The following is a 24421-nucleotide window of genomic DNA, read 5'->3' as shown; positions in this document are numbered from 1 at the left end:
GTTCAAAGCTAGCCTAGGCAGGAAAGTCCTTGAGAAACATAGCTCCAATGAACAACCAGAAACCCGGAAGAAGCTCTGTGGCTCAAGTGGTAGAGCACAAGATTTGAACTAAAGAGGTCAGGGACAGCACCCAGGCCAAGACTTCATCTCATTCAACCGACAACAACAACAATAAAAAAAGACAGAACTAAACTAACAAAGCTGAAGTAGAGGGCTGGGAATGTGCTCTAGTGGTAGAGTGCTTTCCATATATGAAATCCTGGGCTTCATTTCTCAGGAGCACATCACTAGGACAAAGCCTGAAGAGGCTCTGTGGCTCAAGTGAGAGAGGGATATCATTATACAAGAGAAACTAGGTACGGTGCTCAGGTCCTGAGGTCAAGCTTCAGGAGTCATGTATGTGTGTGCAGGCACACACACACCCGCGCACACACACACCGTCATGTGCTCACACACACACAGACACACACACACACACATACTAGATATTGCAAATAAGGGAAATCATGTGACCTATGTTTCTTTGGGCTTGGCTTATTCACTTAATATAAATTTTTCCAAGTCTTTCCATTTCCTGACAAATGGGGCAATGTCAGTCTTTCTGATGGAGGCATAGAATTCCATTGTGTATATATACCACATTTTCTTGATCCATTCATCTACTGAGGAGCATCTGGGTTGGTTCCATATCTTAGCTATGGTAAATAATGCTGCAATAAACATAGTTGTGCTGGTAGCTTTAGTGTGGTCTTGTTTGTAAATATTTGGGTAGATGCCCAAAAGTGGGATTGCTGGGTCATAGGGGAGCTCTATGTGGAGTCTTTTGAGGAACCTCCATACTACTTTCCAAACTGGTTGAACAAGTTTACACTCCCACCAACAATGAAGTAAGGTTCCCTTCTGTCCACATCCCCTCCAGCATTTGTTGTTATTAGAGTTCTTGATTTTTGACATTTTAACTGGGGTGAGGTGGTATCTCAATATTGTTTTGATTTGCATTTCTTTTATGGCTAGGGAGGTTGAGCATTTCTTCATGTGTCTATTGGCCATCCTTCTTTATTATTCAGAGAAGTTTCTCTTTAAGTCAATAGTCCACTTACTTATTGGGCAGTTGTTTCTTTGAGGATTTGTTTTTGGGGGATTTAATTTTTTGAGTTCCAAGTATATTTTAGTTATGAGACCCTTGTCCATTGTATGGCTAGTGAAGATCTTCTCCCAATCCGTGGGCTTTCTATTGATCTTGCTAGCTATGTCCTTTGCCATGCAGAAGCTCTGCAACTTCATGCAATCCCATTTGTCCAACCTTTGTTTGATTTGTTGTTTCTCCGGGTCTCTATTAAGAAAATTTTGGCCTGCGCCAAGGAGACCTAGGGTTTCTCCTATCCCATCCTGTAATATTTTCAGAGTGTCTACTTTGAGTTCAAGGTCTTTGATCCATTTGGAGTTGATTCTGATGCAGGGTGATATATAAGGATCTAGCTTTAGTTTTCTACAAGTAGTTAACCAATTTTGCCAGCACCATTTACTGAAGAGGCTGTCTTTCTTCCATTCTATTTTTTAGTTCCCTTATCAAAGTTTAGATGGCTCTAGTTCTGTAGGTTCATTTCAGGGTTTTCAATTCTATTCCATTGGTCCTGAGGTCTGTTCTTGTGCCATTACCAAGCTGTTTTGATTACTATGGCTTTATAGTAGAGTTTGAAATTTGGTATTGATATTCTGTATGCCAACATTGAGAAAAGAGGGGCTGAAATTACGTAAGCAACTCCATTTTTAATAGCCCCACGAAAAATAAAATACCTATGAATTAACTTAACCAAAGAAGTGAAGGACCTCAATGATGAAAACATTAATAACATGAAAAAGGAAATCAAAACAGAACTTAGAAAATGGGAAAACCTGCCATGCTCCTGGATTGGAAAGATTAACATCGTGAAAATGACAATACTTCTCAAGGCTATCTATATATTTAATGCGATACCTATCAAAATTCCAACCACATTCTTCAAGGAAATAGAAGAGGCAATCCAAAAATTCATGTGGAACAATAAAATTCCCCGAGTAGCAAAAAGGCTCTTCAAAGGTTGTGTGCCTTTATAAATCATGCAAATCTTTAGCTCGGGGTTCTCCTCCTTGGCTCTGCTGTGTTGGAGTGTAGGATGAGACTCGAGCTGCAGCCTGTTTAAATAAAACTTTAAAACAAATGTAAAGTCTGACTCTCAATGGTCTTCTTGGTGGAGATCCTGCAACCTGGGTATAACATTAGTGGAGGCCTTCAGGGATCCCCCGAAAGACATCTGAGATCTCAGACTCCAAAGGTAAATTTTGTTAATTTGTTAATTTGTCATGTCCTGTCGTTGTCTGTTTTACTTTCATTTTCATTTGTGAGGATGGCTGCTACCATGTACAAAGGGTTGTCGAAGCTGAAGCACTGGTACAACAATTCTGGAGGAACTGGGAGACGTCCCACATCCTCTTGTGGGGAGGGGGTCTTTTGAACCCCGCCATGTGGGGAGGGAGTTGGAACCCCACTGTGTAGGGTGGGCTGGGGGGGTTCTTAGAACACCGCCTTGTGAATTTTGGGACGGGGGTCGTTTCGGTGTTGTGCTGGAACTGACCAAGAGGGCCTCCTAACTGAGGCCTAACTTGCCCACTGTGGCTCTGTTCCTTCTGCTGTGGGGCGTGAGTGGGGAACCTCGCCATGACAGGAGTCAGTGGACCAATTTGGGAAATCTCCTCTTAGTAAGCTTTTTTTTTTTTGTAACTGTCAGGCCTGCATGTGTTTTGTTTGTACTGTTTATTGGTTTTTGGACTGTACAACTGACCACTCCATCTAGCCCCCTAGACTTACAAAAAGAAACTGAGGAAGAGGTAAAGAAGAGGTACCCCTGGTTTTTCAGGGAGATAACTTGGAAGAAGAAATATTTCCTCCCCCATACTCTCCTTTCCAGGTTCTTTTTGCAGAATCTGAGAATGATCAAGAGGAGGAGGGAGCTATAGAATCCTCGGCACCTGCCCTTAAAGTTTCTGAGGGACCAGTCACTCAACGATGCCATGGGATCAACCCCTCTTCTAATACAGCTGTTTTTCTCTTAGCACCATAGGTCCTGTGTATGTGGATGGTCAACAGCAACTCCAATATTGGTCATTTTCTACCAGTGACCTATACAAAAATGCCTATACACCCAAAATGCCCCCTTTTCTGAGAAACACCAGGATTTAATTAGTTTGCTTAAACTATTCACTTTATTCATCAGCCCATTGGGATTTTAGTCAGCTTTTACAGGCCTTTTTTACCACCGAAGAAACAGACTGTATCCAAGAGGTGGCACGGAAACATCCCTGGCCCCACAGGAGCACCTATCATGGATCCTGCCCTGATCACTGCCTATTTTCCTGAGATCCGACCAACATGGGACTACAATATGGTTGAAGGTAAGGAGTGACTCCTCATCTATCACCAGGCTCTGTTGGCAGGTCTCAAGGCGGCAGCTTGCCAACCTCCTAATATGGCCAAAGTTTTTTATGTTAGACAGGGAGGAAGTGAAAGTCCATCAACATATCTTGAGTAGCTCGTAGAAGCTTTTAGTCAATATACTCCAAATATCTTGAGACCCAGGAGTCGGCTCAGATGATTATGTTTGCCTATATAAGTCAAGCTGAACCAGACATAAAGCAAAATTTGCAGACTCTAGACAGACTTGGTGAAAAGTCTATTAGGGATCTATTAGCTGTGGTAGAAAAGGTTTACAATAAGAGAGAGACAGAGGAGCAAAGACAGGAAAGGAAGGACAGAGCATGTGAAATTGAGTGTTAAAAGAGCAACCAGACCAAGGAAAAGAGTCCAGACTTGTTGAACACGACACTATCGCATGCCGAGCATACCTGGTTCACAGAAGGGAGCAGTTTCATTTGAGATGGAAAAAGGTACGCAGGTGCAGGAGTCACCATGGACACTGAGATAGTGTGGGCAGAAGCACTCCCCCAGGGAACGTCTACACAAAGAGCAGAACTAGTGACACTAACAAAAGCCCTACACATGGGAAAAGGGAAGAGACTAAACATTTACATGGATAGTCAGTATGCTTTTGCCACTGTGCATGTTCATGGAACCATTTACCAAGAGAGGGGCTGTTGACACCTGAGGGAAAGGCAATTAAAAACAAACAAGAAATTTTAAGCCTCATCCAGGCCTTATGGGAACCAGCAAATATTGCCATTATGCACTGTCCTGGCCATCAAAAGGTAACTGATTCAATAACCAAAGGAAATAACTTGGTCCATCAGGCAGCTAAGAAGGCGGCCCTCCAGCCCAGAGTGGAAGTAGACCCAGGGCCACAAGTTATGCCTCTTGAGCCTCAGTACTACCAAGAAGATTTGCAGTGAATAAAGAAAATTTCCATGGCCTAACCCCTGAACAGAGAAAGAAATGAAGACTGATGGAAAACTGGTGAGGGAAAAGTTATCTTGCCACAAAGATTGGGCAAGGGAATTCTTATGAGAATCCATTGGGTCTCACACATGGGAACCCGAAGAATGCAGCACTTGCTGACACTCAGAAGTAAAAATCAGGCAAGGAAATCAACTCATTGAAAACATTGTTAAAAATTTTAAAGCCTGTTAGCTCACCAATGCCCCCAATCAACCGGTTACAAAAGGAGCTCGCCTCTGTGGAGATAGACCAGGTGTGTGTCAGAAAGTAGACTTCACAGAAATTAAAACTGGAAAATTTGGATATAAATATTTGCTAGTTTTTGTAGACACTTTTTCAGGATGGGTTGAAGCCTACCCAACAAAGCATGAGACCAGGAACGTTGTGGCTAAGAAGATCCTGGAAAAAATCCTACCCAGGTATGGCTTCCCATCCACCATTGGGCCTTCTATTCAAAAGTAAGTCAGGGAATAGCCGCAGCATTGGAGACAGATTGGAAATTACACTGTGTTTATAGACCCCAGAGTTCAGGGAAGGTAGAAAGAATGAATCGGACTCTAAAAGAGACCTTAACTAAATTGGCCTTGGAGAATGGTGCAGACTGGGTAACTCTGCTTCCTTTTGACCTGTTTAGAGTAAGAAATTCATCCTATCAGCTTGGCTTTACTCCTTTTGAAATAATGTATGGACAACTCCCAACCTAGCCTCCAGACTGAATTGCTTGCTTATTTGGATGATACTGAATTTCTGTGTAAGCTTGACTATTTAGAGCTGGTGCATAAGAGGATGTGGCCCCAGTTTAGAGCATCATATGATTCTGCTTCTATTCCTGCCCCCAATTTGTTTAAACCAGGGGACTAGGTGTTTGTTTGAAGGGACAACTTGAGATCTCTGGAACCTTGGTAGAAGGGACCTTACATAGTGCTACTGGGTACACCTACTGCCCTTAAGGTGGATGGCATTGCTGCTTGGATCCACTGCTCCCACTCCAGACCTGCTGACCACTTTGCCCTAGACGACTGTGGGGAAACTTAGGGAAGTCTCCAAGCATCCTACCCAACCACTCCGCATATGCCTCAAGTAAAGAAAAATGAACTCCTTGTTATTGGTATTGTTGTTTAATAGAATAGCTAAGGTCAAAGAGGGACCATAATCCATTCAAAATCAAGAGCTGTTGGAGTTTAGTTTTGGGCCAGAGCCATAAGATGGTGTCTTGGGACTATAAGTCAAAGGGGGGAAATGCAGGGTTAAAGTTTTGAGGCAGTGACCACTTGTTGCTTGTTTCTAGCAGAGCAACACATGGTGGTAATCCAAACACCAGGTTGGCTGTGTGCCTTTATAAACCCTTCAAATCTTCAGCTTGATGCTCTCCACCTAGGCTCCTCTGTGTCAGAGTGTGGGACTAGGCCCGAGCTGCAGCTCATTTAAGTAAAACCTTAAAACAGCTGTAAAGTCTGACTCTCGGTGGTCTTTTTGGTGGGGGTCCTGCGACTTGGGTATAACAATGTTTCAATTTTTCTCTAGTACCCCTCGAGATTTATACTAAGGGCTTGTGTGGAGCGGTTCCTCGGTGAATTCTTGAGGAAACCACTTGAAGCGTCCTCAGGAGATTGCCATTCAAGCCAGCCAAGCAGGAGAGTCTCTGAGACTATTTTATCCAATAAACCACCAGAGAACCAGAAGGGGAACAGTGGCCCAGAGGGTAGAGCTCCTGCTTTGAGAGAGAAAACTGAGCAGGAGATACAATCCTGACCAGGCAGGAAAGCCTGGGAATTGCTTATGTCGTTAACTACGAGATGGTGGTAAGTGGAGCTTTCGTGGTGGTAGTGCCTCAGCCTTGAGCAAAGCATCTCAGGAACACATCAGGCGCTGAGTTTAAGCCCCGGGATGGCTACAAAAAAATTCAAAAAGAGAAAACCAAGTTTATGTGTCAGTGTCCTACCTACTTATGTGTGTATGTATATTACCTCCCATAGTGCAAACAGACCTATGCAATGCTTCTGCTTTTATTTACTGGTTTATTTTTCAGATATGCTAGTTGCGCATACTGCATCATTCTGTTTATTTCAGGCCCATTGCTTTTCTCTTCCAGGGTTCTAGGCCTGTGTCTTTATATGATGCACACTGAAGCTCTCAGCAGCCTTTATTTACATTTTATTATGAGGCCAATGCAGGAACAGTCACAAATCAGGCAGGGGAAGAGAAGATCAGGTTTTTTAGAAGTAATCGGTATTCAGAAAATTAAATTTGAGAACATAAAATGGTAGCATACTTATGTAAAAACTACCATTAAGAAAAAATGAAGGGGCTGGGAATATGGATTTAATGAGAAAGTGCTTGCCTAGCATGCAAGAAGCCCTGGGTTCGATTCCTTGAGTTCAACCCAACAACTGTCAAAGAGATAGCTACCTAGGTAGGTAAGTAGGTATAAAGAAAGAAACAGAGAGAGAGAGAGAGAGAAAGATAGAAAGACAGAAAGAAAAAAAGAAAGGAAGGAAGGAAGGAAGGAAGAAAGAAAGAAAGAAAGAAAGAAAGAAAGAAAGAATGAAAGAAAGAAAGAAAGAAAGAAAGAAAGAAAGAAAGAAAGAAAGAAAGAAAGAAAGAAAGAAAGAAAGAAAGAAGGAAGGAAGGAAGGAAGGAAGGAAGGAAAGAAAGAAAGAAAGAAAGAAGAAAGAAAGGCAGTTGATAGATGAAGCTGTTTTTCACATCAGAAGGAAAGAAGGGAACATTTTCTAGTCATGAGGGTTTCTGCAGTGTGCCAGGACACCAGCATCACTTTCACACAACCGCAGAGCCCGATGACTGTCTCTGTCCCACTTCTCAGGCAGCCAAGCACCCCAGAGTCAAGAGGGGAGAGCCACGTTCTAACTCAGCTGCTTGGAGACAGAAGAGAAATGGCCCTACCTCTCCTTGGACTGGGGATTTGCATTAATGATTTGGAGCATGAAGTAAGGAGAATGGACTGGCAGAGATAGAAGGGTCTTCAAACCGGACAGATGGAGAGTCAAAAATCCACTCCCTAAGAACAGGAAGCAGGATTTTTCTACTCTGTTCCACCCCTCTCCCCCACTAAACTGACTCTCTGTTGGTAAGCTAAAGATAGCCTGAGGCTCCTTTCACCTGAAGGAGGAAGGTTAATTCTTCATCATTTGAAGAGGCTGAGAAAAGCCTGACCCTGCTGTCACTCTAACAAATGTTTCAGGTTTCCCTCATTACTGGTTGTGCCTGGAATGAATGAAGTGGTTTTGCAGCTCACTTCCCTGTTGACTGTGTACATTATGCCTCTTAATCCCGCAGGTCTAGGTCTCTCCAAGTAGCCTGGCTTTTGAACTTTTTTCTGTCCTTCAAATAATGTTACACTGTAGTTCTTCCTGCTAACAGGGCTAGGGCTTGGATCCTGAGAACTTCATTTGAACCCAGGATGGGTCAATAATATTTCTTTCCTTCTATAGCTCAAGAACTCCAAGAACATTTAGAGTGTAAGTAACTTCTCATCACGAAGGGAAACACAGAAACCTCTTGAGCATCTGACCTTTCAGAACTGGAAGTCAGAGTGTCCTAGACTTCCCTGCCTTGGCTGTTTTCACCCTGTGATACTGAGACCTAGGCCTCCTGAGATAGTGTGATGGGCATGAGCTATTGGTTCTCTGCTAGGTTCAGAACTATAATGACATTGACAATACAAGTCAACTGCTTATCACAAAGAACTTGAGGAGCACATTAAGCCTTTCAACAATAGGCCTTTCAGAACCCTGCAGGACACAAGTTTATAATGCTAGAGACTGACAGGCTGGGCTTATGTATGTTCTACACTTGAACCTTGAGGTCTGACTCCAAATCTGTTGTACAACAGCATTCATTTTCCAAAAAAAATATTCTCATAATTAGCAAATAGGAAAAGTACTTTGATTATCCCTCACTCTTTTTCCAGTTGTGTGTCTCAAACTGAAGCCTGGGCGCTGTCCCTGAGCCATTCAGCTCAAGGCAAACACTGTACCAATTGACCCACAGTGACACATGGGGTTTTTTGATGGTTCATTGGAGGCAAGAGTCTAACAGGCTTTCCTTCCCGATGCTGTCTTCAAACTGTGATCTTCAGATCTCAGCCTTCTGAGAAAGTAGGTTTCCAGAGCCACTGGAATCTGGCGTATTGTTTTTGCCAGACCTGGGGCTTGAAATTAGGGCCTGGGTACTGTCTCTGAGCTTCTTTTTCTCAAGGCTAGCCCTCTACCACTTGAGCCACACCACAGCTTCTGGCTTTTTCTGAGTATGTGGCAGTGAGGATTCAAACCCTGGCAATCATGCATGCTGAGCAAGCTCTCTACCACTAAGCCACATTCCCAGCCCCAACCTTATGATTTCATCCCTCGACTTTCCTATCCACAAGAAAAGGCTTCTGAGTATAAATCATCTAAACAAATCACTATAGGAATTTGTCCAAAGATAAATAAGACAAAGCTCATACTGGGGACAGACTCTAACCATGTGATGACTTGAAAAATGCCTCCATTTAATTATGTATCATGTTTCAGTACTTAATAAAGTATTAATGAAAAATGAGCATGAGTCAATGTACTAAATTATTGTGTATAATATATGTACAAAACATAATTAATATTATGTGTATAATAATACTAAATAAAATAAACAATATAATGAATAAATTAAAATTAAATACAAAATCAATAAATATAATCATAATATGAAATAAACATACATATGTACCTATATATCACATATTACACATGTATACAAATATTTTTTTCTATTGCAGGGTCTTAATTCATGCCCTGTGAACTCTAGCTTGAAAATCTTTTCCTCAAGAACAGTGCTCTTAGCCTTCACCCATGGTGCAAAAGAGTTACATGGACAGTGAGCTCAAATCCCAGCAATGTCAGAAATACTGGCCCCAGTTCCAAGACAGTGACTTAATATTTGTAACAGAAGCAGTTATGTTTATTCAGTTCCATAATGAACATTTAAGAATATCAGTGTAGAATTTTGTACAGCTACTCAGACATCCTTCACTTACCCCCAAAGTGCTTCTTGATCACTACATATTTTTGTACGTTTTTTACTGTAAAAATATTGTACAGAGGGGTCACAGTTATATGAGCAAAATAATGAGTATATTTCCTATTGAGCATTGTTGCCTCGTTGTTTGTTTTCACCCTACCTTCCCTTCCCGCCAGTCTTCACAACTAACTTTCCTTGTCGAGGTCAGTGACTTAATTATTTATTTTGGCTTGGCATGGGGTTTGAACTCAAGTAGTGGCAACTCTGTGCCTTCTGTCACATTGCTACACATTCATCAAGTCTCTGAGTTCAAATCCCAGGCTAGGAAAGAAAACTGGTAGAAATTGCAAACCAGGGAGCTTTATCATATCAAATTAGTTAGTTAGTTAGTTAGTTCATTAATTTTGCCAACTACGGGTCTTGAACTCAGGTCATGGCAACTCTGACTCAGCTTCACTCTCCCTAGGATGGGGGGCAGCCTCGGGACCCACAACCTATCCTGGGACCCTAGACCCAGATGGCTTGCAGGATGAAAAAAAAAAAAAACAGAACAGCACAAAAAATAGGGAGCTGTAGAGGGCTCAGGGTTTTATAACTTTTTCTTTGCACGGTAACCATCCTGGGTCTGAATGACGGGAAATCCTGAAATACTGGTTTCTGGACCAGGAAAAGTCATGGAATGCGATCGATCTTATCCTTGAATGAGTACTTCATGCATGATGTGACTAGGAAATGATGGGCAAGACTCATGGGATATCGCTTATTTGTAAAGCAGTGTAGATGAAGCGTGACAATAATCATCACAGTCATGAAATGAAAGCATCTGGAAAGATCCAAGAATCAGTAGACACATGGTAGATTGGATTCCATCACAGGTTATCATCTCTCCTACTCTATACAAATGTGTACTTATTTGCATACTACCTTCAACTTATGAATGGATGACTGCTGTGTGCCCTCCCCCCATACCCACACCTGGGGGTCCATCTCAGGTTCTGGGAACGGCCTTACTCCTTAGTGGCTCACAGACTGGTGTGCTCACATGGACCCATTCGTCAATTGGGTCTGCTGGTCCCCGAATTCAGATCCCAGCAGTGCAAAAAGATTCATCCTGATGTCAAAAGCCAATTTTTGCCCCTGTGTTCCTTTCCTATGCAAGTGTTGGGTCTCAAGTAGGATGGAAAATGCATGGGCCACCCTGGGGCCATGGGAATAGGTTGTTATCATATGAGCCCAGTTATACCTGTCATCATTTACTGAAGAAAATACACAATACATCCATGAATAGCATACAAAATAGAATAACTACACTAAATGCACAATGCAGTCCACACGGATTTGAATATACATCCCATGTTGAAATGATGCATTCAGGACAATTGTGGCCTCCCTAGTGCTCGATCTCTGTTTCTGGGAAGAGCCCAGCAACTTAGTGGCTCACAGTCTAGTGTGATCACATGGACCTATTGGGCAGTTGGACCTCCTAGGCCCAAAGTTCAAATCCCAGCACTGCCAAAAATTCACTCTGATGTGAGAAGCCAGCCATTGCACAAGGTTTCCTGTGCTGTGCAAGTACTCAGCTAGGATGGAGAATGCATAGGCAACTCTACACTCATGGGAATAGTTTGTCATCCAGGTCACCACAGTTATATCTGTCATCCTATACTCACGGAAATACACAATACATCAATGAATAAGACACAAAACCAAGACAATGACTATACTGAATGCAAGATGCTGCCATCAAGCTATGGAAATATAGATCCTCTGTTTAAATGATGAATTTATGACTATATTGGCCCCACCTGGGCTCCATCTCAGGTCCTGGGAATGACCTAGCTCCTTAGTGCCTCACAGGCTGTTGTATTCATTATGACTCATTCACCAATTGGGCCTGCTAGGCCTTGAGTTCAAATCCCAGCACTACCAAAAGATTCATCTAGATGTGAGAAGCCAATAGATCCACCTGTTTTCCTGTCCTGTGAAAGTCCTGGGTCTCAGCAAGGATGGGAAATGATATATAGGCAACTCCATAGCCATGGGAATAGGTTGTCATCCATGTCAGCACAGTTATATCTATCACCATACTCAATAAAATACACAATACATCCATGAATAAGACACAATTAAAAGAATAATTACACTGAAGCATACCACACCTGCAGGTAAAGAGAAACCCTATGTTTAAAAAAGGTGGGCTTGTTATTTTTTCCAGTGTTGGGGATTCAAATCAGGCTCTGGGTCAGGCCTGACATTCTAGTCTTCAAGGATTGTGAGATTCTCCTTACCCCAAAGTGCAACAGAGCTACCCATTCCTCAGTTCACATCCCAGTACTGACAAAAAATTCATTCTGTTGTTAGAAGCCAGTCTTTGCACATGTTTTCCTCTCTTGTGCAAGTCCCGGATCTCAACTACGATAGAGAATGCATAGGCAACCCTATAACCAGGGGAACAGGTTGTCATCCATGTCAGCACAGTTATACCTGTCACTATACTCAATAAAATACACAATAACTTCATTAATTAGACACAAAATAAGGAGAAGTGCACCAAATGCAAGATGCTGTCCTCACTGGTATGTAAATATAGATCCTATGTTTAAATTATGAATTTCTGCCTATCCTGGCCCTCCCTGGGATTCGATGTCAGGTTCTGGGAATGGCCTATCTCCTTCGTTGCTCACAGGGTGGTGTCCTCACCTTGACCCTTTTGCCAATTGGGCCTGCTAGGCTCTGAGTTCAAATCCCAACACTGTCAAAGATGAATCCTGATGTGTGAAGCCCATCAATTCACCTGTTTTCCTGTCCTGTGAAAGTCCTGGGTCTCAGCTAGGATGGAGAATGCATAGGAAATCCTATAATCCTATAGCAATAGATTGTCATCCATGTAAACACTATTATATCTGTAACCATGCTCAGGAAAATACACAGTACTTCCATGGATAAGACAGAAAATAAGGAGAATAAGTAAACCAAATACAAGATGCTGTCCACACATGTAAATATAGATCCTATGTTTAAACAATGACTTTATGACTACTGTGGCCCATCCTGGGGATCAATATCAGATCCTGGGAATGGCCTAACTCCTTAGTTGCTCACAGGCACGTGTGTTCACCGTAAACTATTCACCAATTGGTCCGGCTAAGCCCTGAGTTCAGATCCCAACACTACCAACAATTGGATCATGGAGTACGAAGCCAAGTGTGCAACTTTTTTTATGTTCTCTGAGAGTCCAGGTTGTCAGGCATGCTGGAGTAGATGTCTACAAATCTAGATGCCATGTTATAGGATGTCATCAATGTAATAAACAGAATGGGTGTCATCATATTAAAATCAACAGTAAATAAATGAATAAAACAAAAAGTACAAGGAACAACCACATCCTAGTCCTGGCACCTTTACACTATGTGATGCCCAATTCTTAGGTATTTCATTATGCCCACATTTAAATGAATGTGATTGTTTAAATGCTTCATAAAGTATTAATTAAAATTGATCAGTGTACCATAATATAATTGCATATTATTTTGTCCTAGAATCATTCCAGAACTATTCAATCATGACACACATCACATTCCATTATATGGATAGAAATGAGATTCTTAGGATCTCCTGCCATTTAGAGGTAGCAGGACCAGGATTTGAATTGTGGGCTCCAGCTCCTACTACTTTAACCTGAGGATAGGGAACTCATTGGTCTGTCCAAGAACATCAGCAAGACCCATGATTAGCCAGGCACCAGTGGCTCTCACCAGTCCTCCTTGATACTTACCAGGCTGTGATAAGGGGATCATGCTCAGTCACCCTTGGCAGGAAAGTCCTTGAAACTCCTGTCCAACTTGTGCCAACAAATCCAGAAGTAGAGGTGTATGGCTCCAGTGGTAGTGGAGCAGCCTTGAGCAAAAGCAGCTCACAGACTGTGCCTAGATCCTGAGTTCTAGGTCCAGGACTGGCAATAAACAGCCATATACAATAATCTGTGCAGCCATCTGGCTAAAGCAGGTCACCCTCTTGTTCCCAACTGGATTGGACAGAGTTTCCTGGGAAAGGTTCTGCTATTATTTGACTCTGCCCATTCATTCTGCATCACAGGATTCCAGCCACACCCCCATTCTTTCATGGTTCTTTCTGACCAATGGGATACAAGAATGGAAGCCACACCCCATATTCCTCCTTCCCCCCTCCTGGCCCGGACCCGTACCTCTACCGTGCCCCACACTCTGGGCCAGGCAAATATGCCCCAGTGGGTGTTTACCTGAGGATCCCACCCCCATCCCTACTGGCCAGTGCCCCTGGAAAAAGGAAGATGCAGGCTTGGATGAGGAGTTGGCAACAAAGAGCCCCTGGCCTGGAGCAGTGGGAGCCACACAGCGGCACATCTGCACCCTTCTTCCTGGTGAGAACCTGAGGCTTTAGCTAGAGGTGGGGAGCTGCATGGCTGCCTTCTGGGGTCTTTTCCTTTTTCCTGGGGGTGAGAGTGTTGGATGCAGAAGATAGACCCCCCCCCCTTGCTGTGTGAGACCTTGTCTTCTGTGCTTGGTAAACTTTTTCAACTGAAGAGGGTCCCAGAAAACCCAGCAGGGAGGTAAGAATGCTGGGGTCAGAACAGAAGGTGAATATCTGGGAAGACCCCCTCCCCCACACACACACATACAATCGGCCTATCCCCCGCCCCCAACTGTCTAAAGTTCTCACAAGTTGATCACATTTCCCATGTCTACCAGCTTCTGCTGGTGCTCCCGGTCCATCAGGTCTCCAACAAACTCAGGAGATGCACAGCTCTGTGTGTGTGTGTGTGTGTGTGTGTGTGTGTGTGTGTGTGTGTGTGTGTGTGTGTGTGTGTGTGAAAGAGAGAGAGACAGACAGACAGACAGAGAGTCAGAGACAGAGAGAGTCAGAGACAGAAACAGAGACAGAGGCAGGGAGAGACAAAGAGAGACAGAGAGATCAGAGAGATAGAGAGACAGAGAGACAGAGAAAGAGAGGTCATGTTTCTCTTTGTACAGCCTGACTGTACTAAGGTGAGTGATCTGTTGGCAAATTGCAGGTGCTACAAGGAAGAGTGTTCTGTTCTGTCACCATTCTGAATATGTGTGTGTGTGTGTGTGTGTGTGTGTGTGTGTGTGTGTGTGTGTGTGTGTGTGTGTGTGTATTTGTGTATGTGTGTAGAATTGGGTTGTAACAAGGAGGCTGGATGCTTTTGGTAACTTCTACCTGCTTTCTTTCGGGGGTGCATGGGCTTCACAGCTGAGGTCTGGGGGCCTGGAAGGGTGAGAGGCTTGAAGGGGACTCAGCATTGTTAAATTACAAGAACAAGGGATCTCTGTTCCCTGGAGCTGTGTACTCTCTTGGGCCTGGTTGGTGGCAGTGGGAGCTTGGGAGGACCTGGGAGTGTGGCTTGAAGTTGGTGGCTTCCCAGGGGGAAAGAGAGTATGGCCAACACTTAGTAAGGATATGAGCCCTGCTAGTATGGAGTACAACAGCATAGCTCAGACTCCAGGTCTTATCATGATGTCTGAAGGGTGAAGCCAAGCTACTTTAAATCTTGAGCTGTGATCTTCAGATCTCAGCCTCCTGAGTAGCTAGGATTATAGGCAAGAGCCTCCGGCACTGGGCCTCTGGTTATTTTTTGTATATTAGGGTTTGACCTCAAGGCCTTAGGCTTGCCAGTCAGCTCTTCTATCATTCAAGCCAAGCTTTTATGTCTTGGGGATTTCTGAGATGGTGACTTAATATATGCTCAGGCTGGGCTGGATCATGGTCTTCCTATCTGTGATAGGCATGCGCCACCAGGTCTTGTCCCCTGTAATTGGAATTGTAGACATGTGGTGCCATGCTCTGTCATTGGTTTAGAGGGATTGTCCCAAACTCAGTCCATGGCAGCCAATTCTTGACCATAGGTGAAGCTCTGGCTTGCGCCTTGACCATTGGACTTCAATCTCCTCATGTGACAGTTGTTAGGAATCAAGGGATTAATACAGAGGGTATCTGGAGCAGGGCCAGGCAAAGGGAGGGACCTTCAGACACAGTTCTCAGAAATCCTCTGAGCATATGACAGTAAGATACCCAGAAAGAGATAAGATGGTATCTGTTATTAATGGTGTGACAGACATGGGATTATGAAACAAAACATGGCTTTCTTTCATTATTTCCCTATCCCCATGAGGAAGGGGATCCTTCACTTTGTTCACTTTTGCAGCTGGGGAAACTGAGGCACAGAGTAGCTGAGTGACCTATTCATGACTCCCAGCTGAGAGGAAGCACGGCCTGACTTCTCAGCCATGCGCCCTAGGACAATGGGTGCTATTCAGTCCAATTCTTGTGGTGGGAAGTCCACTTCTTGTCAGTCTTGGGGCTTGAACTCGGCCTGGACCCTGTCCCAGAGCTCCTCAGCTCAAGGCTAAGGCTCTACCACGTGAGTCACAGCACCACTTCTGGTTTTGTAGTGGTTCTTTGGAGATAACAGTCTCACAGTCATTCCTGCCCGGGTTTGCTATGAACCATGATCTCATATTTCATCCTCCTGTGTACTTAAGATTATAGGTATGAGCCACCTGCACCAGGATTAAGTGTAATTCTGACATTCTTTCAATCTCTCTCTCTCTGTCTCTCTCTCTGTCTCTCTCTCTGTCTCTCTCTCTGTCTCTCTCTCTCTCTGTCTCTCTCTCTCTCTCTCTCTCTCTCTCTCTCTCTCTCTCTCTCTCTCTCTCTCTCTCTCTCTCTCTCTCTCTCTCTCTCTCTCTCTCTCTCTGTCACAGGATCTTGTTGAATGGGTGCTGGAGGAGGTGGCCCAGCGTCCCCATGTGGCTGGAACCTGTGGCCCTCTCATCCTGGAGGTGTACTGTGGGTCAGGAGATATCTTGCTCAGTCTGTTGTACCAGCTCCATGAGGTAAGCCCTGCTGTGCCTGGCTAGACCAAGACGGTTATTCATTGTCCATCTAGCCTTACTGTACTCAGTATTGGGTTCAATGTCCTTTTCTAGCAAAAAAATTTCTGGCCAAAATTGATACATAGTTAAAGAATAAAAATGTAATGCCATCTTAAGAAAGTCATTTAGGGCTGTGGGAAAGTGGCTTCATGGTATGGTGATTGCCTAGCATGCATGAAACTGGGTTGAATATCTCAGAACCACATAAACAGAAAAAGAAACACTGGAAATGGTGCTGTGCCTCAAGTGGTAGAGGGTTGGCCTTGAAGGGAAAAAAAGCTGAGGAATAATTCTCTATTCCTGAGTTTATGTCCTAGGACTGGCAAACAACAACAACAACAAAAAACAAACATTTAGTAAATGAAAATAAAGAACCTATACTTGGAATATATAATTGCTGGTTCCAAACTGATACCTGACAATAGTCCTAATTCATGCACTTTAACTATATTAGGATACTTTCTTGAAAAAAACTTTTTTTTCATAAGGTCACTGCAATTAATGCCAGGAATGTGCTTAGATGTCAGGTGAAGATTAATTCAGGAAATTCAAAGATTCCAGGCTTTTGAGTATTCACTGCTAATCTCATTGAGAAGGGTAGTCTAAGTGAGATTTGGAAACCATTTTGGCCAGTCATGTCACCAAAATGGCAGAGGCTAATTAACAGTTGTGACAGAAGAGAAGAAATGACTCCAGATGGAAGGAATAAATGATAGTAAGTAAGGTATAGCAGAAACCATTCTAGGGAACCATTTTTGGTTATTGAAGAAGTAGTTGTCAACTAGGCATATTCCTCATTGCCTTTAGCATTCTAAATCTCTTAGGCTAGTTCTTAATCTCTGTGTGATAAATATATCCCTTTCTATGCTGTTCTTGCATACCTGGTCTCCTTTGCTTTCTTTTTTTATTATTTTTTATTGTAAAAATACAGTGCTTTCTAAAAATATGTCTTTCTCAATTTCTCTATGAATATTTCCTGATAATAAATATACCTACACAGATGGAAGAGGCTACTAATGTAAGGGTCCCATAGCTTCTGAGTCATTAATGTAACAAAATGGCAAAGGAAGACATATTTATTGCTACCTCAATTATTCTAAAAACTGCAATGTCAAATCATTTGATTAAGATTTCCATTCTTGTCTACTTAGTGTCATTAACTGCACTAAATACAAATAGGATCCGGGTACTGGTGGCTCATGCCTGTAATCCTAGCTAGTCAAGAGGTTGAGACCTCAGGATTGTGGTTCAAAGACAGCCTGGTCAGGGAAGTCCATGAAACACTTATCTTCAATTAACCACTAGAAATCAGGAAGTGGTGCTGTAGCTAAAGTGGTCGAGCACTGGACTTGAGATGAAGAGCTGAGGGACATTGCCCAGGATCAGAGTTCAAGCTCCATGACCAACAGAAAAAGTGCAAAAATGACTTTAAGTTTCCCCAAAAGGAATGACAAAGTCAATAGTAATCTTCCCAAGCAAAGAAAATAATTCCAAAATGATTCAGTGCACCTAATTTTGCTGAGTTACTTAAGTTATGGATTCGTTTCTGAACATATTCTCTTCTTATAAAAATTGTCAAATATTAGCTTTAGTATAAACTTAATCTAATATTTCTCGGTTCAAAAGAGAAGTCCATAAGTTGATGTCACTTAGATTTATTACTATCTCAGTTCAAAGCCAACCCAGGCAGCAGAGTTGGTCAAACTCTTATCTGTAATTAAACACCATAAAATGCAAAAGTGGAGTATTGGCTCAGTCAGTAGAGTCAGTCAGTCAGTAGGGGGCAGGTAGGCAGGAAAGACAACTGTACAGGGACAGGGTCCAACCTCTGAGTTCAAGCCCCAGAACCAGCACAAACTAAAAAAAAAAAACAAGCAAACAAAAGAAATCTCAGGTATTTCTTTGGGACCCTCTTATAGGAGTACTGGTCTGAGAAGAGACTCCTTTTACTGATCATACTCACTGGATCCTGCTCTTTTGAAATCCTTATTGCTATGGAAAACTCAGGTCCACACTAAAGGAATTGATAACTCCTGCAACAAGAGAATCATCTCAGGAGTGAAACATCCATCCATAAGACACTTTAAAACTTCCATGCCTTTGCTCCTTTGCAGGAGACCACTTTTAATATGAAGCTATTTCCTTTGTCCTATGTTGGCCTTCAAATGGCATATTGTTTCCTTTTGTAATACACTCAACTAGATTAGAAGTTTATAGACAAGTTTTATATGAGTAAAGGACACACTAAAAAAAGTCAGGAACAGAGTTTCTTTCAAGCCTTGGATTCTTTTCTTGTATTGTAAAAAGGAAAACAAAACTTAACTTGAATTTTTTCATTCCTCTATGTTCAATTCCTCTCCTGGGATCAGTTTACACTTTCAGTAACAGTTACTTCCACTCACTTCCAGTAACAATCTATGGTGCTGCTCCAGATAAAATGAAAGTTTTCTGGCTTCATTGAAATACTACAAGGACACCTTTGGGCATGTGGTAACATGTGTTTCAGAGACTTAGTAAAGAGAAAATGTGAAATTTAAATTGCTTATAAATACATTATCCATGAGTATATTGAGTTCAAACTTCTTAATTGCTCTGTAAATTAAGGCGAATTTTAAATGGGAAGAAGGGTTTCAGATCATTTGTTTTGAGTGTCTGTGCTGTGCATTAATTTCCCAAGTATACATGATTTCACAGTAGGAGACATAATAGCAATAATAGGAGAAAGAGAAGTTCTGTGTTTATGTATAAGGGTTCAATACAATAGAGAAGACTCTACAAATAAGACAGCATTGAAACAATAAAGTCAAGTCCAGCATGTAGAGTTATGGGAGTGATATAAAGAAAGCATTACTCCTAAGTGGAACATGAAGCATGAGGCCACTCCCTTTCTAAATCATGCTTGCTAATCACGTAAATTCGTAAAAAGTAGAATGCAAGAATAATCCTGTTTCCAATGCAAGTCAGATATATGATCATGGACTTAACTGGAAAAAAAGAGTCCATATTGAGAGAACAGGGATTATACTACCAATGAAACTGGTGGCTAAGATCACATTAATTTTCTTTCATTTTCTTATATTCTTTTTTGCTGTTGTTGGTCATGGCAATTCACTTCTGAGACTGTGAGCTGTCCCTCTGCTATTCAGCTCAAGGCTACTGCTCTACCACTTGAGCCACAGTGCCACTTCCAGTTTTCTGGTAGTTGTTGGAGAAAAGATTCTTCAGGACTTTCCTACCCGGGCTGGATTTGAACCCCAATCCTCATAACCAACCACCACTAGGCTTGCGATCACTTTTCTAACAGTGTACACTCAGGATATGTAATGTATATGTTAATCTATCTTTATATGAATTCTTGAGTTAAAAATCTGTGCTACAGCTTACACTTTACACTCACAAAAATGTTTGTAGATTAAAAGTTGATACTCCTAGAAAAATAAAACCTAAGGATGTAAAGGATTCTGGGAAGTTTAGTTTGTATACAGCCTTGGCAGAACAGGCTTTGACACACTACCTATAATTAATCAGGCAAACCTGGAATCCCAGACATGAGCAAGATTGCTGAATAAGAGCTTGAGACTTTTGCATAAATACATACAAACATACACATACACAGAGAAGCACTTATATGTGCACAACAAATACACAATGAAACAATTCTCAGAATATGTAGAAAAGATAGAAAACAATAGAAAATATGTCCTGAATAAGACTACAATCAAGTGATAATTTTTAGTATTAGAAAGCCCTCAAGTGAACTTTCTTTAAAAAAGTTGAGAATATTACATAGCTGGGGACCAGAGACAGTAAGAGATTCAAGTAATCATTATTAATGGGATCAGATCCATGGAGGAATGAATCAGAGACCCCTGCAAGTACATCTGAAAATGTTCATATCCTGTGTCAAATGTTAGAACATCTTTGAAAATAGTACATAAACAGTCTGAGCAGTCAGTCTAGTGGATAAGATCATAGGAGAAGTTCAGAATTGCTACTCTTTATCTAGATTAAATAAACCAACAACCTATGGCAGGGTAATGTGGTACAATCCTGGAGACTAAGACAGGAGATTAAGGAGTGGAATTACATAGTGATACCTTCCCTGGACCAGGTAGTATACTTTTGTCTCAAAAAAGCAAACCAAACAACAATAAAGGAATAAACAGTTGGAAGTTCGGGCTAATTTCATTACCATGTTTTGAGAAGTCAAGTTTCCTATTGAAATGCAACACATATACAATCCTCACTTGTTTTAAATGCTCTCTTCATTACAGAACATACCTAGATGCAAAATGGCTCATGATTCCCTCCCCCAAAATTGCGAAAGTAAGTATCATTCTGTTAGATTCCAAAGAACTGATGAAGGATTACAAAAGCTTAAGCCTGGAGAAATAGCAAAGTATGTCTAACGTAGAACTTTTTAGACCTTGCTAAACTAGAATTCAGATTTAAAATGAATATTTTGGTTTTCTTTGTAATTTCATACTTTATAGGATACAACAAAAGTCTTTTTAAGTAGAAAGTTTAATTGACAAATTCACAAATTATACCGGCATTCTATTTTCCTAGAATATACTTTCAAGAGAGTTATAATTAGAACTTAGTTAATAAATAATACCAACAGTTCATGTATAACATGATAATGTGAGTAATCTAGACAGAGTTGCCAACAAATGGATGACAGTAATTTATAAATTTGGGAAAAGAGCAATTTTTTGAGGGTGTGGTATAATATGGTGTGAAGAGAGTAATTGTGTGACATCTTCTTTCTTCTTCCTATATGTAACACAGGAAGCCATTTCCTTAATTACGTGCCTCGTTATACGTTGAGAAAAATTCTAAGTATGGGGTTTGTTTTCATTTTCGTTTTTGTTTTATTGGCTTGTCCTAAAGCTTGAACTCTGGGCCTGGACACTGTCACTAAGCCTGTTTATTCTCAATGCTCGTGCCCTAACACTTCAACCTCAGTGCCACTTGTGTCTGGCTTTTTCTGAGAAGTTTATTGGAGATAAGAATCTAAGAAACCTTCCTGTCTGAGTTGGCTTTGAACCATAATTTTCCGATCTTAGCATCCTGAATATCTATGATAGCTAAAAAGTGAAATATGAATAATATTTGCAAGTGTTCTGATCTCAAGAATGCCACTGGGGGAAAAATGATGCAGCTCAGTTTATTGTGGCATTCTTTCCTGTACAAGGAGGGCATCACATTAGCAGAGGTGTAGTGTTTTTTCACAATAGAGTTAAGCTATTCATGATGTGAATTAGGGAATTTTAAGGTGCACTTTTTACAAGATGGAAATTGTTGGTCTAGGATGACTTTATGGCTTAAATCTTGGGATTGATGTTCATACAAATAAAGCTTACTCTGATAAAAAATTGCTTACTCTTGAAGAATTAATTATTACAGATTCTTCATAGTCTTATCCTCTATAATAATGTGGCTATTTTTCTGTTGACTTCTCAAGTTGTAACAGCCCATTGGAAGCTGTACTTACTGCAGAAGATCATAACATGCAAACAGGAACTGTTTTGAATCTCTCAGGTATGGAATGTTGATAATTTAAAAATGAATAATTAGTCATAGGAATTTTTAATAACACACATATTCTGTCCTTTAAACAACTTATTTACTTTGAAATGTTTTGGGTTTCCATGTAATTAATCTCTTTTCAGTTTTAGTATGAGAATGTACTAAATTTATTCTTTTTTCAAAATATTGGCAAGTTTATTGTGAAAATACTGTCTAGATGGATAACATTCAAATTGATGACCTCCTGATAAAGAAAGGGTAATTAATTCAAATTAGAAGCCAAATAGTTTTGATTTTTAAAAAGTTACTACATAAAGAATAATATTTACTATACCAATACAGTGAAATTATATTTTATGCAGCTTATGTTTAAAATTTTATTATCAAAGTGATGTACAGTGTGGTTACAGTATTTGTAAGGTAGTGAAGGCATAATTTTCCAAACTTATTACCTCTTCCTCATTTTTCTCACAGTTTTCCTTTCCCCCTTCACCCCTCACAAGTTGTAATGTCCATTTCCAAAATATTGTCTTGTGAATATTGCTATTGCATTCGTTTGCCTTTCTGCTTTCTCTCACCATTTTGTTGTCCCTCTTCCCTTCCCTAGTTAAGGTAAATGTGTACACAATACACAGGGTACCAAAATCAAATACAGCAGGGAGAAACCATAGGGAAAATCCTAAAGAAAATAGCTATTACATAGTACATCAAAAACAAAGACCACAAATAAAAATCTGTTTCCATATCTTGCAGTTCGTTTTTCTCAGCATCAGCTTATATGGTCATATACACACATAACAATGACACTGGAAAATAATAGTTGGATGAACACTAAATCATGAAAACAACATGTTATCTTTTTGATTGTAAAGGTGGTATTAGGTTTGGTGAATTCGCGATTCTGATAAAGGAATTTCAAAAGAGTTTTAAAGTTATGACAGGTAAATTTTAATTGTTCAAAAATTTTAACACCTTAGCCTATTAAGAAAATTTAAAATTGCCTGGGAAAATAGGCTTTCATGCAAAGTAATCCATGGAGACATTGTAGAGAGGAAGCAATGTGGGTAAAGATGGCTCTTTTTCACACTAAACAAACCTCAGAAAACTTGCTATAAATCCAGTAGGTTCCCTTGAGAATTGTCATTACACAGGAAATCTACTCACTGTGTGAAACAAGGTTGTAGTGGAATTTAAATTCAAATTCTTAAAAAATAAGACATCAAAATTTGTGAATTAAACTTTAATTATCAAGCAGATAATTTGGGTCAGTCTGGGAAGGTGACTCAGTGGTAGAGCTCTTGCCTTGCATGCCGGAGGCCCTGGGTTCGATTCGTCAGCACCACATAAGCAAAAAGAAAAAATCCAGAAGTGTTGCTGTGACTTAAGTGGTAGAGTGTTAGCCTTGAGCTGAAGAGCTGAGGGACAGCGCCCAGACCCAGAGTTCAGGTCCCATGACTGGACCCCCACCCCGAAAAAAACAAAAAAACAAAAAAATACAAAAATAATTTGAGTCAAAATATTTAGGGAGAAAATGCCCCCTACAATGAAAGAGATTATTGGGTTTACACTTTTCTGTTTGTAATACTTTCCTCAATGTCTTTGCACGTGAAGCAGTGAAATACAGAAAAAAATCTGATTGGGTACTTCAAACCAATGATTTCATACTTCTAAGTGGCTCACAAAATATAATATCCTTATTAACAAGAGATAGTGAAGAATTCTCTAATTTCATAAGCCAAAAAGTTTTGGGTTCAGGGACTGGGAAGGTGGCTCAGTGATAGAACGCTTGCCTTGCATGCATGAGGCCCTGGGTTCGATTCGTCAGTGCCCAGGCCCAGAGTTTCAGGCCCCATCACCGGACCCACCCCAAAAAAATAGTTTTGGGTTCAGAAAAGAATTTAGCAAATGGGAAAGTTTAGAAAATAGTGTTCTTAGAAGCCCTAGATAAGTGTATTGGATTCAGCAGTAGATGGAAGCCAAAACTTTTTGATATAGATTGTCTTAATATTTTTGGTACCTAAAGTGATTTTACAGAGCCTATTTGGCTCACTACAATGCAGAACTGATTGAATGAAGACATGAAAACAAATTCCACATCCAAATGAGGCAACTTAAAAGAGTATTAAAAGAGAAAACATGAAGATGTAGCAGTGGCTGAGGCTTCACTTAGACTTGAAGCCAAGAAAATCAGGGAAGAGCTAAGAGGAGGACATAGAAGTAGGACACAGAAGCGTTGTCCTTTTGTAACAGACCTGTCTTCAAAGGTATGGGTGATTTAACTCTATTCTTCTCCATACATCTTAGTGATCAAATGCAAGACCATGAGAAAAATAATCTATTGAAATAATTTTGTAAAGAATAACTTCACTGCTCCTGATATGGTATCTAAGGAGAGTCTTAAGAGAGAAGACAAAAATGGAGTATTTTTTTGGTTTCCTCTAAGCATCTCGTTAGCAAAATATATCCTTGAGGTTAGAATTGATTGAAACAAAAAGTGATGGAGTACTTATTT

The 24421-nt window shown here is 41.0% G+C and overlaps 1 pseudogene; it reads left to right on the top strand.

The window, feature by feature from the left end:
- Positions 1-24421, top strand: part of LOC138805100 (MTRF1L release factor glutamine methyltransferase-like) — a 418978-nt pseudogene that overhangs the window by 308859 nt on the left and 85698 nt on the right.

This window comes from Dipodomys merriami, unplaced genomic scaffold, assembly GCF_024711535.1.
Source record: "Dipodomys merriami isolate MVZ:Mamm:240054 unplaced genomic scaffold, mDipMer1.0.p SCAF_385, whole genome shotgun sequence".
Taxonomy (NCBI): domain Eukaryota; kingdom Metazoa; phylum Chordata; class Mammalia; order Rodentia; family Heteromyidae; genus Dipodomys; species Dipodomys merriami.
This window is presented reverse-complemented; position numbering and strand designations above follow the sequence as displayed.